Below are 13806 nucleotides of genomic sequence, written 5' to 3' on the forward strand. Positions count from 1 at the left end.
CCTAGAACCTTACCATTAAGTGTATAAGTCCTGCTAAGATTTGCTGTCCCAAAATGCAGCACCTCGCATTTGTCTGAGTTTAACTCCATCTGCCACTTCTCAGCCCATTGACCAATCTGATCAAGATCCTGTTGTAATCTGTGGTAACCTTCTTCGCTGTCTACCACGCCTCCAATTTTGGAGTCATTTGCAAACTTACTAACCATACCACTTATGGTAGCGTCTAACTCATTTTGATAAATGACAAAACGTAGAGGACACAACATTGATCCTTGTGGCACTCCACTGGTCACAAGCCTCCAGTCTGAAAAACAAGCCTCCACCACTAGCCTCTATCTTCTACCTTCGAGCCAGTTCTGTTACAATGACCTACAGGTCATTCTGCTATAGTGGTCCCCAGGTCAATCTGCTATCAAGGTCTCCAGATCATTCTGCTATAATGGTCTCTAGGTCATTCTGCTATCATGGTCTCCAGGTCATTCTGTATTAATGGTCTCCAGGTCATTCTGCTTTAATTGTCTCCAGGTCATTCTGCTATAATGGTCTCCAGGTCATTCTGTATTAATGGTCGCCAGGTCATTCTGCTATCATGGTCTCCACGTCATTCTGCTATCATGGTCTCCAGGTCATTCTGCTATCATGATCTCCAGGTCATTCTGCTTTAATGGTCTACAGGTCAGTCTGCAATAATTGTCTCGAGGCCTTTCTGCTATAATGATTTCCAGGCCATTCTGCTATAATGGTCTACAGGTCACTCTGCTATGATAGTCTCCAGGTCATTCTGCTACGTTGGTCTCCACGTCATTCTGCTATAATGGTCTCCTGATCATTCCGCTATAATGGTCTCCAGGCTATTCTGTTATAATGGTCTCCAGGTCATTCTGCTACAATGGTCTCCACGTCATTCTGCGTTAATTGTCTCCAGATCATTCTGTTAAAATGGTCTCCAGGCTATTCTGTTATAATGGTCTCCAGGTCATTCTGCTACAATGGTCTCCAGGTCATTCTGCTACAATGGTCTCCAGATCATTCTGTTAAAATGGTCTCCAGGCTATCTCCAGGTCATTCCGCTATAACTGTATACAGGTCATTCTGCTATCATGGTCTCCAGGTCATTCTGCTACAGGTGTCCAGGTCATTCTGCTATAATGGTGTCCAGGCCATTTGCTATAATGGTCTCCATGTCATTCTGCTATCATGGTCTCGTGGCCTTTCTGCTATAGTGATCGCAAGGTCATTCTGCTATAATGATCTCTAGGCCTTTCTGCTACAATGATCTCCAGGCCATTCTGCTATAACGGTCTACAGGTCACTCTGCTACAATGGTCTCCAGCTTATTCTGCTACAGGTCTCCAGGTCATTCTGCTATCATTGTCTCCAGGTCATTCTGCTATAATGGTCTGCTGGTCAATCTGCAATAATGGCCTCCAGGTCATTCTGCTATATAGGTCTGCAGGTCATTCTGCTATAATGGTCACTAGGTAATTCTGCTTTAATGGTCTACAGGTCACTCTGCTATCATGGTCTCCAGGTCATTCTGCTACAATGGTCTCCATGTCATTCTGCTATAATGGTCTCCAGGCTATTCTGCTATAATGGTCTCCAGCCCACTCTGCTACAGGTCTCCAGGTCATTCTGCTATAATGGTCTCCAGGTCATTCTGCTATAATGGTCGCCAGGTCATTCTGCTATAATGGTCTGCTGGTCCATCTGCTATAATGGCCTCCAGGTCATTCTGCTATATAGGTCTCCAGGTCATTCTGCTACAATGGTCTCCAGATCATTCTGTTAAAATGGTCTCCATGGTTTTTTTCTCCAGGTCATTCCGCTATAACAGTATACAGGTCATTCTGCTATCATGGTCTCCAGGTCATTCTGCTATAATGGTGTCCAGGTCATTCTGCTATAATGGTGTCCAGGCCATTTGCTATAATGGTCTCCAGGTCATTCTGCTATAATGGTCTCGTGGCCTTTCTGCAATAAGGTCTCCAGGTCATTCTGCTATCATGGTCTCCAGATCATTCTGTTATATTGGTCTCCAGGTCATTCTGCTATAAAGGTCTCCAGGTCATTCTGCTATCATGGTCTCCAGATCATTCTGTTAAAATGGTCTCCTATCTATCTGCAGGTCATTCCACTATAACAGTATACAGGTCATTCTGCTATCATGGCTTCCAGGTCATTCTGCTATAATGGTGTCCAGGCCATTTTGCTATAATGGTCTACAGGTCATACTTCTATCATGGTCTCCAGGCCATTCTGTATTGATGGTCTCCTGGTCATTCTGTTATCACGGTCTCCACGTCATTCTGTTCTATTGGTCTCCAGGTCATTCTGCTATAATGGTCGCCAGGTCATTCTGCTATAATGGTCTCTAGGCCTTTCTGCTACAATGATCTCCAGGCCATTCTGCTATAACGGTCTACAGGTCACTCTGCTATAATGGTCTCTGGGTAATTCTGCTACAGGTCTCCAGGTCATTCTGCTATCATGGTCTCCAAATCATTCTGCTGTAATGGTCTGCTGGTCAATCTGCTATAACGGTCACCAGGGCATTCTGCTATAAAGGTCTCCAGGTCATTCTGCTATAATGGTCGCCGGTCATTCTGCTATAATGGTCTACAGGTCACTCTGCTACAATGGTCTCCAGGTCATTCTGCTATAATGGTCTGCTGGTCAATCTGCTATAATGGCCTCCAGGTCATTCTGCTATAATGGTCTACAGGTCACTCTGCTACAATGGTCTCCAGGCCATTCTGCTACAGGTCTCCAGGTCATTCTGTTATAATGGTCTCCAGGCCATTCTGCTATCATCGTCTCCTTGCCATTCTGTTATAATGGTCTACAGGTCATTCTGCTATAATGGTCTCCAAGTCATTCTACTGTAATGGTCTCCAGGCCATTCTGCTATCATGGTCTCCAGGCTATTCTGCTCTAATGGTCTTCAGGCCATTCTGCTATAATGGTCTACACGTCACTCTGTTATAATGGTCTCCAGGTCATTCTGCTATAATGGTCTCCAGGCCATTCTGCTATCGTGGTCTCCAGGTCATTGTGTTTAATGGTGTCCAGGTCATTCCACTACAGGTCTCCAGGTCATTCTGCTATCATGGTCTCCAGGTCATTCTGCTATCATGGTCTCCACGTAATTCTGTTATAATGGTCTCCAGGTCATTATGCTATAATGGCCTACAGTTCATTCTGCTCTAATGGTCTCCAGGCCATTCTGCTATCATGGTCTACAGTCATTCTACTACAATGGTCTCCGGGTCATTTTGTTATAATGGTCTCCCCGTCATTCTGCTATAATGGTCTCCAGGTTACTCTGCTATAATGGTCTCCAGGCCATTTTGCTATCATGGTCTCCAGGTCATTCTGTAATCTTGGTTTACAGGTCATTCTACAATAATGGTCTCCAGGCCATTCTGATACAGGTCTCCAGGCCATTCTGCTATCATAGCCTCCAGGTCATTCTGTTATAATGGTCTCCAGGTCATTCTGCTACAGGTCTCCAGGTCATTCTGTTATAATGGTCTACAGGTCATTCTGCTATAATGGTCTCCAGGTCAGTCTGCTATAATGGTCTACTGGCCATTCTGCTATCATGGTCTCCAGGTCACTCTGCTATAATGGTCTCCTGATCATTCCGCTATAATGGTCTCCAGGCTATTCTGTTATAATGGTCTCCAGGTCATTCTGCTACATTGGTCTCCACGTCATTCTGCGTTAATTGTCTCCAGATCATTCTGTTAAAATGGTCTCCAGGCTATTCTGCCAGATCACTCTGCTATAATGGTCTCCAGGCCATTCTGCTATAATGATCTCCAGATCACTCTGCTATAATGGTCTCCAGGCCATTCTGCTATAATGATCTCCAGATCACTCTGCTATAATGGTCTCCAGGCCATTCTGCTATAATAGTCTCCAGGCCATTCTGCTATCGGTCTCCAGGTCACTCTGCTGTCATGGTCTCCAGGTCATAGAGATGTACAGCATGGAACAGACCCTTCGGTCCAACCCGTCCATGCTGACCAGATTTCCCAATCCAATCTAGTCTGATCTGCCAGCACCAGCCCAAATCCCTCCAAACCCTTCCTATTCATTATACCCTTCCAAATACTTTTCAAATGTTGCAATTGTACCAGCCTCCACCACTTCCTTTGGCAGTTCATTCCATACACGTACCACACTCTGTGTGAAAAAGTTGCCCCTTAGGTCTCTTTTGTATCTTTCTCCTCTCACCCTAAACCTAAGCCCTCTAGTTCTGGACTCCCCCACCCAGGGAAAAGACTTTGTCTATTTATCCAATCCATGCCCCTCATAATTTTGTAAACCTCTATAAGTTCACCCCTCAGCCTCCGACACTTCAGGGACAACAGCGCCAGCCTGTTCAGGCCCCCCTATAGCTCAAATCTTCCAACCCTGGCAACACCCTTGTAAATCTTTTCTGAACCCTTTCAAGTTTCACAACATCTTTCCGATAGGAAGGAGACCAGAATTGCACACAATATTCCAACAGTGGCCTAACCAATGACCTGTGCAGCTGCAACATGACCTCCTAACTCCTGTACTCAATACTCTGACCAATAAATGAAAGCATACTAAACGCCTTCTTCACTATCCTATCTACCTGCGATTCCACTTTCAAGGAACTATGAACCTGCACTCCAGGGTCTCTTTGTTCAGCAACATTCCCTAGAACCTTACCATTAAGTGTATAAGTCCTGCTAAGATTTGCTTTCCCAAAATGCAGCACCTCGCATTTGTCTGAGTTTAACTCCATCTGCCACTTCTCAGCCCATTGACCAATCTGATCAAGATCCTGTTGTAATCTGTGGTAACCTTCTTCGCTGTCTACCACACCTCCAATTTTGGAGTCATTTGCAAACTTACTAACCATACCACTTATGGTAGCGTCTAACTCAATTTTGATAAATGACAAAACGTAGAGGACACAACATTGATCCTTGTGGCACTCCACTGGTCACAAGCCTCCAGTCTGAAAAACAAGCCTCCACCACTAGCCTCTATCTTCTACCTTCGAGCCAGTTCTGTTACAATGACCTACAGGTCATTCTGCTATAGTGGTCCCCAGGTCAATCTGCTATCAAGGTCTCCAGATCATTCTGCTATAATGGTCTCTAGGTCATTCTGCTATCATGGTCTCCAGGTCATTCTTATACAGGTCTCCAGGTCATTCTGCTTTAATTGTCTCCACGTCATTCAGCGTTAATTGTCTCCAGGTCATTCTGCTACAGGTCTCCAGGTCATTCTGCTATAATGGTCTCCACGTCATTTTTCTATAATGGTCTCCAGGCCATTCTGCTGCAATGGTCTCCAGGCTATTCTGCCATAATGGTCTCCAGGCCATTCTGCTATCATGGTCTCCAGGCTATTCTGCTATAATGATATCCAGATCATTCTGCTACAGGTCTACAGGCCATTCTGCTATAATGGTCTCCAGGTCATTCTGTATTAATGGACTCCAGGTCAGTCTGCTTCAGGTCTCCAGGTCATTCTGCTTTAATGATCTCCAGGTCATTCTGCTAAAATGGTCTCAAGGTCATTGTGTTATAATGGTCTCCAGATCATTCTGATAGAGATCTCCAGGTCATTCTGCTATAAAGGTCTCCAGGTCATTCTGCGATAATGGTCTCCAGGTCATTTTGCTAAAATGGTCTCCAGGTCATTGTGTTATAATGGCCTCCAGGTCATTCTGAATCAGGTCTCCAGGCCATTCTGCTATAAAAGTCTCCAGGTCATTCTGCGATAATGGTCTCCAGGTCACTCTGCTTCAGGTCTCCAGGTCATTCTGCTATCATGGTCTCCAGGCCATTCTGCTATCATGGTCTCCTGGTTGTTCTGCTTTAATGATCTCCAGGTCATTCTGTGATAATGGTCTCCAGGTCACTCTGCTATAATTGTCTCCGGGTCATTCTGCTACAATGGTCTCCAGGCTATTCTGCTATAAAGGTCTCCAGGCCATTCTGCTATCATGGTCTCCTGGTCATTCTGCTTTAATGGTCTCCAGGCCATTCTGCTATAATGGTCTCCAGATCATACTGTTATCATGGTCTCCAGGTCATTCTGTATTAATGGTCTCCAGGTCATTCTGCTTAATGGTCTCCAGGTCATTCTGCTATAATGATCTCCAGATCACTCTGTTGTAATGGTCTGCAGGTCACTCTGCTATAATGGTCTCCAGGTCATTCTGCTATCAAGTTCTCCAGATCATTCTGCTATAATGGTCTCCTTGCCATTCTGCTATAATGGTCTCCAGGCTATTCTGCTATAATGATCTCCAGGCCATTCTGCTATCATGTTCTCCAGATCATTCTGTTGTAATGGTCTGCAGGTCATTCTGCTATAATGGTCTCCAGGTCATTCTGCTATCATAGTCTCCAGGTCATTCTGCTATAGTGATCTCCAGGCCATTCTGATATAATGATCTCCAGATCACTCTGTTGTAATGGTCTACAGGTCACTCTGCTATAATGGTCTCCAGGTCATTCTGCTATCTAGCTCTCCAGATCATTCTGCTATAATGGTCTCCAGGCTATTCTGCTATCATGGTCTTCAGGCTATTCTGCTATAATGATCTCCAGATCATTCTTATACAGGTCTCCAGGTCATTCTGTATTAACGGTCACCAGGTCATTCTGCTATTATGGTCTCCAGGCTATTCTGCTATCATGGTCTCCAGATCATTCTTATACAGGTCTCCATTCATTCTGTATTAACGGTCACCAGGTCATTCTGCTATTATGGTCTCCACCTCATTCTGCTATAATGGTCTCCAGGTCATTGTGTTATAATGGTCGCCAGGTCATTCTAATACTGGTCTCGAGGTCATTCTGCTATAAAGGTCTCCAGGCCATTCTGCTATAGTGATCTCCAGGCCATTCTGCTATAATGATCTCCAGATCACTCTGTTGTAATGGTCTGCAGGTCACTCTGCCATAGTGGTCTCCAGGTCATTCTGCTATCACGTTCTCCAGATCATACTGCTATAATGGTCTCCAGGTCACTCTGCTATCATGGTCTGCAGGTCACTCTGCTATAATGGGCTCCAGGTCATTTTGCGACAATGGTCTCCACGTCATTCTGCTATAATGGTCTCCAGGCTATTCTGCTATAATAGTCTCCAGGCAATTCTGTATAATGGTCTCCAGGTCATTCTGCTACAATGGTATCCAGATCATTCTGTTAAAATGGTCTCCTGTCTATCTCCAGGTCATTCCGCTATAACAGTATACAGGTCATTCTGCTATCATGGTCTCCAGGTTATTCTGCTATTTTGGTCTCCAGGTCATTGTGTTATATTGGTCTCCAGGTCATTCTGCTATAAAGGTCTCCAGGTCATTCTGCTATCATGGTCTCCAGATCATTCTGTTAAATGCTATAATGGTCTCCAGGCTATTCTGCTATAATGGTCTCCAGGCTATTCTGCTATAATGGTCTCCAGGCAATTCTGTATAATGGTCTCCAGGTCATTCTGCTACAATGGTTTCCAGATCATTCTGTTAAAATGGTCTCCTATCTATCTCCAGGTCATTCCGCTATAACAGTATACAGGTCATTCTGCTATCATGGTCTCCAGGTCATTCTGCTATCTAGCTCTCCAGATCATTCTGCTATTATGGTCTCCAGGCTATTCTGCTATCATGGTCTCCAGGTCATTCTGCTATAATAGTCTCCAGGTCATTCTGTATTAACGGTCACCAGGTCATTCTGCTATCATGGTCTCCACCTCATTCTGCTATAATGGTCTCCAGGTCATTGTGTTATAATGGTCGCCAGGTCATTCTAATACTGGTCTCGAGGTCATTCTGCTATAAAGGTCTCCAGGTCATTCTGCTATAATGATCTCCAGGCCATTCTGCTATAATGATCTCCAGATCACTCTGTTGTAATGGTCTGCAGGTCACTCTGCCATAGTGGTCTCCAGGTCATTCTGCTATTACATTCTCCAGATCATTCTGCTATAATGTTCTCCAGGTCACTCTGCTATCATGGTCCCCAGGTTATTCTGCTATCAAGCTCTCCAGATCATACTGCTATCATGGTCTCCAGGCCATTCTTCTATAACGGTCTCCAGGCTATTCTGCTATCATGGTCTCCAGGTCATTCTGCTATAATGGTCTACAGGTCATTTTGCTATAATAGTCTCCAGGTCATTCTACTGTAATAGTCTCCAGGCCATCCTGCTATCATTGTCTCCAGGCTATTTTGCTATAATGATCTCCAGGCCATTCTGCTTTAATGATCTCCAGATCACTCTGTTGTAATGGTCTGCAGGTCACTCTGCTATCATGGTCTCCAGGTCATTCTGCTATCACGTTCTCCAGATCATTCTGCTATAATAGTCTCCAGGCCATTCTGCTGTAATGGTCTCCAGGCTATTCTGCTATCATAGTCTCCAGGTCATTCTGCTATAGTGATCTCCAGGCCATTCTGCTATAATGATCTCCAGATCACTCTGTTGTAATGGTCTGCAGGTCACTCTGCTATAATGGTCCCTCGGTCATTCTGCTATAATGCTCTCCAGATCATACTGCTATCATAGTCTCCAGGCCATTCTGCTATAATGGTCTCCAGGCTATTCTGCTATCATGGTCTCCAGGCTATTCTGCTATAATGGTCTCCAGGCTATTCTGCTATAATGGTCTCCAGGCAATTCTGTATAATGGTCTCCAGGTCATTCTGCTACAATGGTTTCCAGATCATTCTGTTAAAATGGTCTCCTATCTATCTCCAGGTCATTCCGCTATAACAGTATACAGGTCATTCTGCTATCATGGTCTCCAGGTTATTCTGCTATTATGGTCTCCAGGTCATTGTGTTATATTGGTCTCCAGGTCATTCTGCTATAAAGGTCTCCAGGTCATTCTGCTATCATGGTCTCCAGATCATTCTGTTAAAATGGTCTCCAAGCTATCTCCAGGTCATTCCGCTATAACAGTATACAGGTCATTCTGCTATCATGGCCTCCTGGTCATTCTGCTATAATGGTGTCCAGGCCATTTTGCTATAATGGTCTACAGGTCATACTGCTATCATGGTCTCCAGGCTATTCTGTATTAATGGTCTTCAGGTCATTCTGCTATCATGATCTCGAGGCCTTTCTGCTATAATGATCGCCAGGCCATTCTGCTATAATGGTCTCCAGGTCACTCTGCTACAATAGTCTCCAGGTCATTCTGCTATAATGGTCTCCAGGTCATTCTGCTATAATGGTCTCCAGATCATTCTGTTAAAATGGTCTGCAGGCTATCTCCAGGTCATTCCGCTATAACAGTATACAGGTCATTCTGCTATCATGGCTTCCAGGTCATTCTGCTATAATGGTTTCCAGGCCATTTTGCTATCATGGTCTCCAGGCCATTCTGTATTAATGGTCTGCAGGTCATTCTGCTATAATGGTCTCCAGGTCATTCTGCTATAATGGTCGCCAGGTCATTCTGCTATAATGGTCTCTAGGCCTTTCTGCTACAATGATTTCCAGGCCATTCTGCTATAACGTTCTCCAGGTCACTCTGCTATAATGGTCTCTGGGTAATTCTGCTACAGGTCTCCAGGTCATTCTGCTCTGATGGTCTCCAGGTCATTCTGCTATCATGATCTGCTGGTCATTCTGCTATCATGGCTTCCAGGTCTTTCTGCTATAATGGTTTCCAGGCCATTTTGCTGTCACGGTCTCCAGGCCATTCTGTATTAATGGTCTGCAGGTCATTCTGCTATAATGGTCTCCAGGTCATTCTGCTACAATGGTCGCCAGGTCATTCTGCTATAATGGTCTCTAGGCCTTTCTGCTACAATGATTTCCAGGCCATTCTGCTATAACGTTCTCCAGGTCACTCTGCTATAATGGTCTCTGGGTAATTCTGCTACAGGTCTCCAGGTCATTCTGCTCTGATGGTCTCCAGGTCATTCTGCTATCATGGTCTGCTGATCATTCTGCTATAATGGTCTACAGGTCATTCTGCTATAATGGTCTCCAGGTCATTCTGCTACAATGGTCGCCAGGTCATTCTGCTATAATGGTCTCTAGGCCTTTCTGCTACAATGATTTCCAGGCCATTCTGCTATAACGTTCTCCAGGTCACTCTGCTATAATGGTCTCTGGGTAATTCTGCTACAGGTCTCCAGGTCATTCTGCTCTGATGGTCTCCAGGTCATTCTGCTATCATGGTCTGCTGATCATTCTGCTATAATGGTCTACAGGTCATTCTGCTATAATGGTCTCCAGGTCATTCTAGTGTAATGGTCTCCAGGTCATTCTGCTACAATGGTCGCCAGGTCATTCTGCTATAATGGTCTCTAGGCCTTTCTGCTACAATGATTTCCAGGCCATTCTGCTATAACGTTCTCCAGGTCACTCTGCTATAATGGTCTCTGTGGTCTCCAGGTCATTCTGTTATGATGGTCTCCAGGTCATTCTGTTATATTGGTCTCCAGGTCATTCTGTTATGATGGTCTCCAGGTCATTCTGTTATGATGGTCTCCAGGTCATTCTGCTATAATGGTCTCCTGGCCATTCTGCTATAATGGTCTCCAGATCATTCTGCTATCATGGTCTCCAGATCATTCTGCTATCATGGTCTCCCGGTCATTCTTCTATATAGGTCTCCAGATCATTCTGCTATAATGGTCACCAGGTCACTCTGCTATAATGGATTTCAGGTCATTCTGCTACAGGTCTCCAGGTCATTCTGCTATCATGGTTTCCAGGTCATTCTGTTATACTAGTCTCCAGGACATTCTGCTACAGGTTACCAGGCCATTCTGCTATAATGGTCCACAGGTCATTCTGCTATAATGTGTGTTTTGTTAATACAAATTCCTTATCGTACGACTGATGAATTGAGGATACAGTTTCTAAGGCACAACTTTAAAATGTGTGTTGACTGTAACCCGATTTCATCACCAAAATGTTAAGCGCTGTTTCTAAAGCACGATTTTTCTATAATGTGGGGTTGCACACGAACAATGAGAGACAGTTGAGCTGTACTTAACATGGATGATCCGGTAACTCTCCCGCTGTTACTGCCTGCCCCAGGCATATTGGAAGGATTTTCAAATTAATTACCAACTGACACACCTTCATGGTCATCAAATCCTGAGGTAGGACTTGTACTTTGAGTTCCTGGTCCAGAGTTAGGGACATCTCCATTGTGCCAAAATACCTCCAATTTTGCCTTCCAAAATGATTCCACTGCACAACTAATTTTGTGCACTGAAGCTCAGAATCTAGCATATCTGCAATGTTAAATTCTGGTCAAGAAGATTAGAATATGAACAGTGGTAATCAGGTTTTAGGCTCAGACTTTTGATTTCAAATCCAAGCCCAGAAACCCGAATACAGAATAATAGCATCTGGTTTCTAGCGGAAGTGCTACAGGGTGGTTAGATAGTGGCATAAGCATGAGGGAGCATAGGTTGGCATGGGCTAGAGGGGACCTGGGAGTAGATAGTTGATATGAGGCCGGCTAAAGTGTATGAATAACCATGCAGATAAGATAGGTAGCAGAGGATGGCATGGAGAGTTTGAGGGACAATGGGGTATTATGGCCATAGGTTTGCATGGAGAGTTTGAGGGACCATGGGGTATTATGGCCATAGGTTGGCATGGAGAGTTTGAGGGACAATGGGGTATTATGGCCATAGGTTTGCATGGAGAGTTTGAGGGACCGGGGGTATTATGGCCATAGGTTGGCATGGAGGCCATGAGGAACCAATGGGATGGATCGGGGCAGGAAGTAGCTGAGAGGACATGAGGGGCTGTGGGAAAAGAGTCAGAAGCAAGTGGCAGCACAGGTTGGGCGAGGTGGGTCACGTGGATCATGTGAGGGGTGATAGTGCTGTTTGAATGAAAACGCAGGACACTGCGGTAGTGGTTCCATTTTTATTAGTGTGTTTAAATGACCATCCTCCCTTGAGGGAGGCTGTCACTGACAAAATCAGGACTGACTCTGTGCTGGATTGGCTGCCTTATCTTTTCAACTCAATTACCTAATGCCACAACTAATTGGCACAGACAGAAATCTTCAGTTAGCTAGTTAACCGGCAGTTTAGCTAGAAATGTTGAACACTTGAACACAGCCTCTTAAGTAAACAACTCATGAGATGTCAGGAGATGGCGAAGACCATATCTTCAAAAGACTCTCTGTCATTTTAACCTTTATTGGAACAGATCGCTTTTATGCATTCATCCTCCATTGATAACAGAATTGAGTCTTGCTATTTATCTCTCTCTCTCTGCTAGTTACTTGGTCTGTTTTCTTAAGTTCAAAAGTTTTTGTCTGCTGGAAGTGAAAGCTGATAATACGATGGTGATGACAATATGGCTTCTGGAAACTCGGTGAATGACAATTTCAACAGAGTATCTCCCTAAGCAATGAGTTTGAAGGATTAAGAAAAAAATGGAGGAATGATATGTAAACGAGGACAAATTAGATCATGCACATTAATATTAAAGCAGCTAGAGCAAGAGAAATAATGAGAGAGAAAAATACTGAATGAAATGAAAGTCAAAAAAGACTTTTATTAAAATTTGATGTTTTTAAAATCTCTAATGATTACTACATCCAGGAAATGAGATTGAACATTTTAAATTATTCCCATTCTGGCTAAAACCAGTTAATTGATTGTGTGTGCTGATTTTAAGAGCAAATTAATGTACAAATTCTTATAAACTATGAGGAGGCTAAGAGTGTTTATCATTTACGCAAAGCAAATTTGTAAATTAATCTGCAAATTCTGGAGCTCACAGCGTAACTCTTTTTTTTCCACAAGTTTACAAAAGAAAACTAAAAAAAGACCCAAGTATAAACATTAATATACAGATAAATCTTAAATAAATGATAACCAAAATCTATCAAACAAGAAAACAGAAATACCAAGAAAAAAAAAGACAAAACTCAACTAACTACTCATCTAACTTACAACTAACCAGAGTGTGTCATTAAAATTCTTACATTATTCAAGAGAAAAAAAAATCCAACGGATAACACATAAATTGAGCAGTGATATATCTGCTCGGAATGTGTTAACATCAGATCACAACAAAACCCGTATTTATCCAAAACACCCCAAGTATAGAGCATATAAAATTCACAAAAATAAAAGCTCTTTAGTACATTCAGATCAATATAATAAAAAAAAACATTTCTAAATAGTTTAAAAAAAGTGTAAAACGTATTTAAATGGAGATCTTCCCCCTTATTCCCAGAGGGCATCACTTCCTTTCCAAAAAACCCATCATTACCTCTCCCAACCAGTGCTCCACCCTTGACCCAGGATAAAGAAAATTCAAGTATACTACTGAACTAGAACTAACAGTGAGTACCCTATTCCACCCCCCACACCAACACCTGGATATATTTGTAATGTTAATACCATAACTGAACATATATGACTATAAAATTACAGTCTCAGCAAATAATAATTAAATATATTAATACAAAATAACAGAGGAAAACAACCCCGCTCCCAAGGACAAAGATAAAATAAGATAAGGTAGCCACCTTCCCCCCATCTACATTAACTAGACCCCCTGGCCTATAAGGAAATCGCTAAGTAAAGGATGAATAAATAAGTCCTTCTTCCCACCCCGGAGAGATAATATTAAACAGTAAGATAATGAAAGGAAAAAAAAGGGGGGTGGATCGGGGAGTGGGTTAGGCAAAACAACATCAATTAGCTCTTATAGTTTGTCTAAGAGAGTCCAAAAGTTCCTTGTGCTTCTCCAGTGATCCAAAGTTAAACACGGACCCTTCATGGCTAAAGCGTAGTATAGCTGGATAG

This window comes from Chiloscyllium plagiosum, chromosome 8 (genome assembly GCF_004010195.1).
Source record: "Chiloscyllium plagiosum isolate BGI_BamShark_2017 chromosome 8, ASM401019v2, whole genome shotgun sequence".
NCBI classification, from domain to species: Eukaryota; Metazoa; Chordata; class Chondrichthyes; order Orectolobiformes; family Hemiscylliidae; genus Chiloscyllium; species Chiloscyllium plagiosum.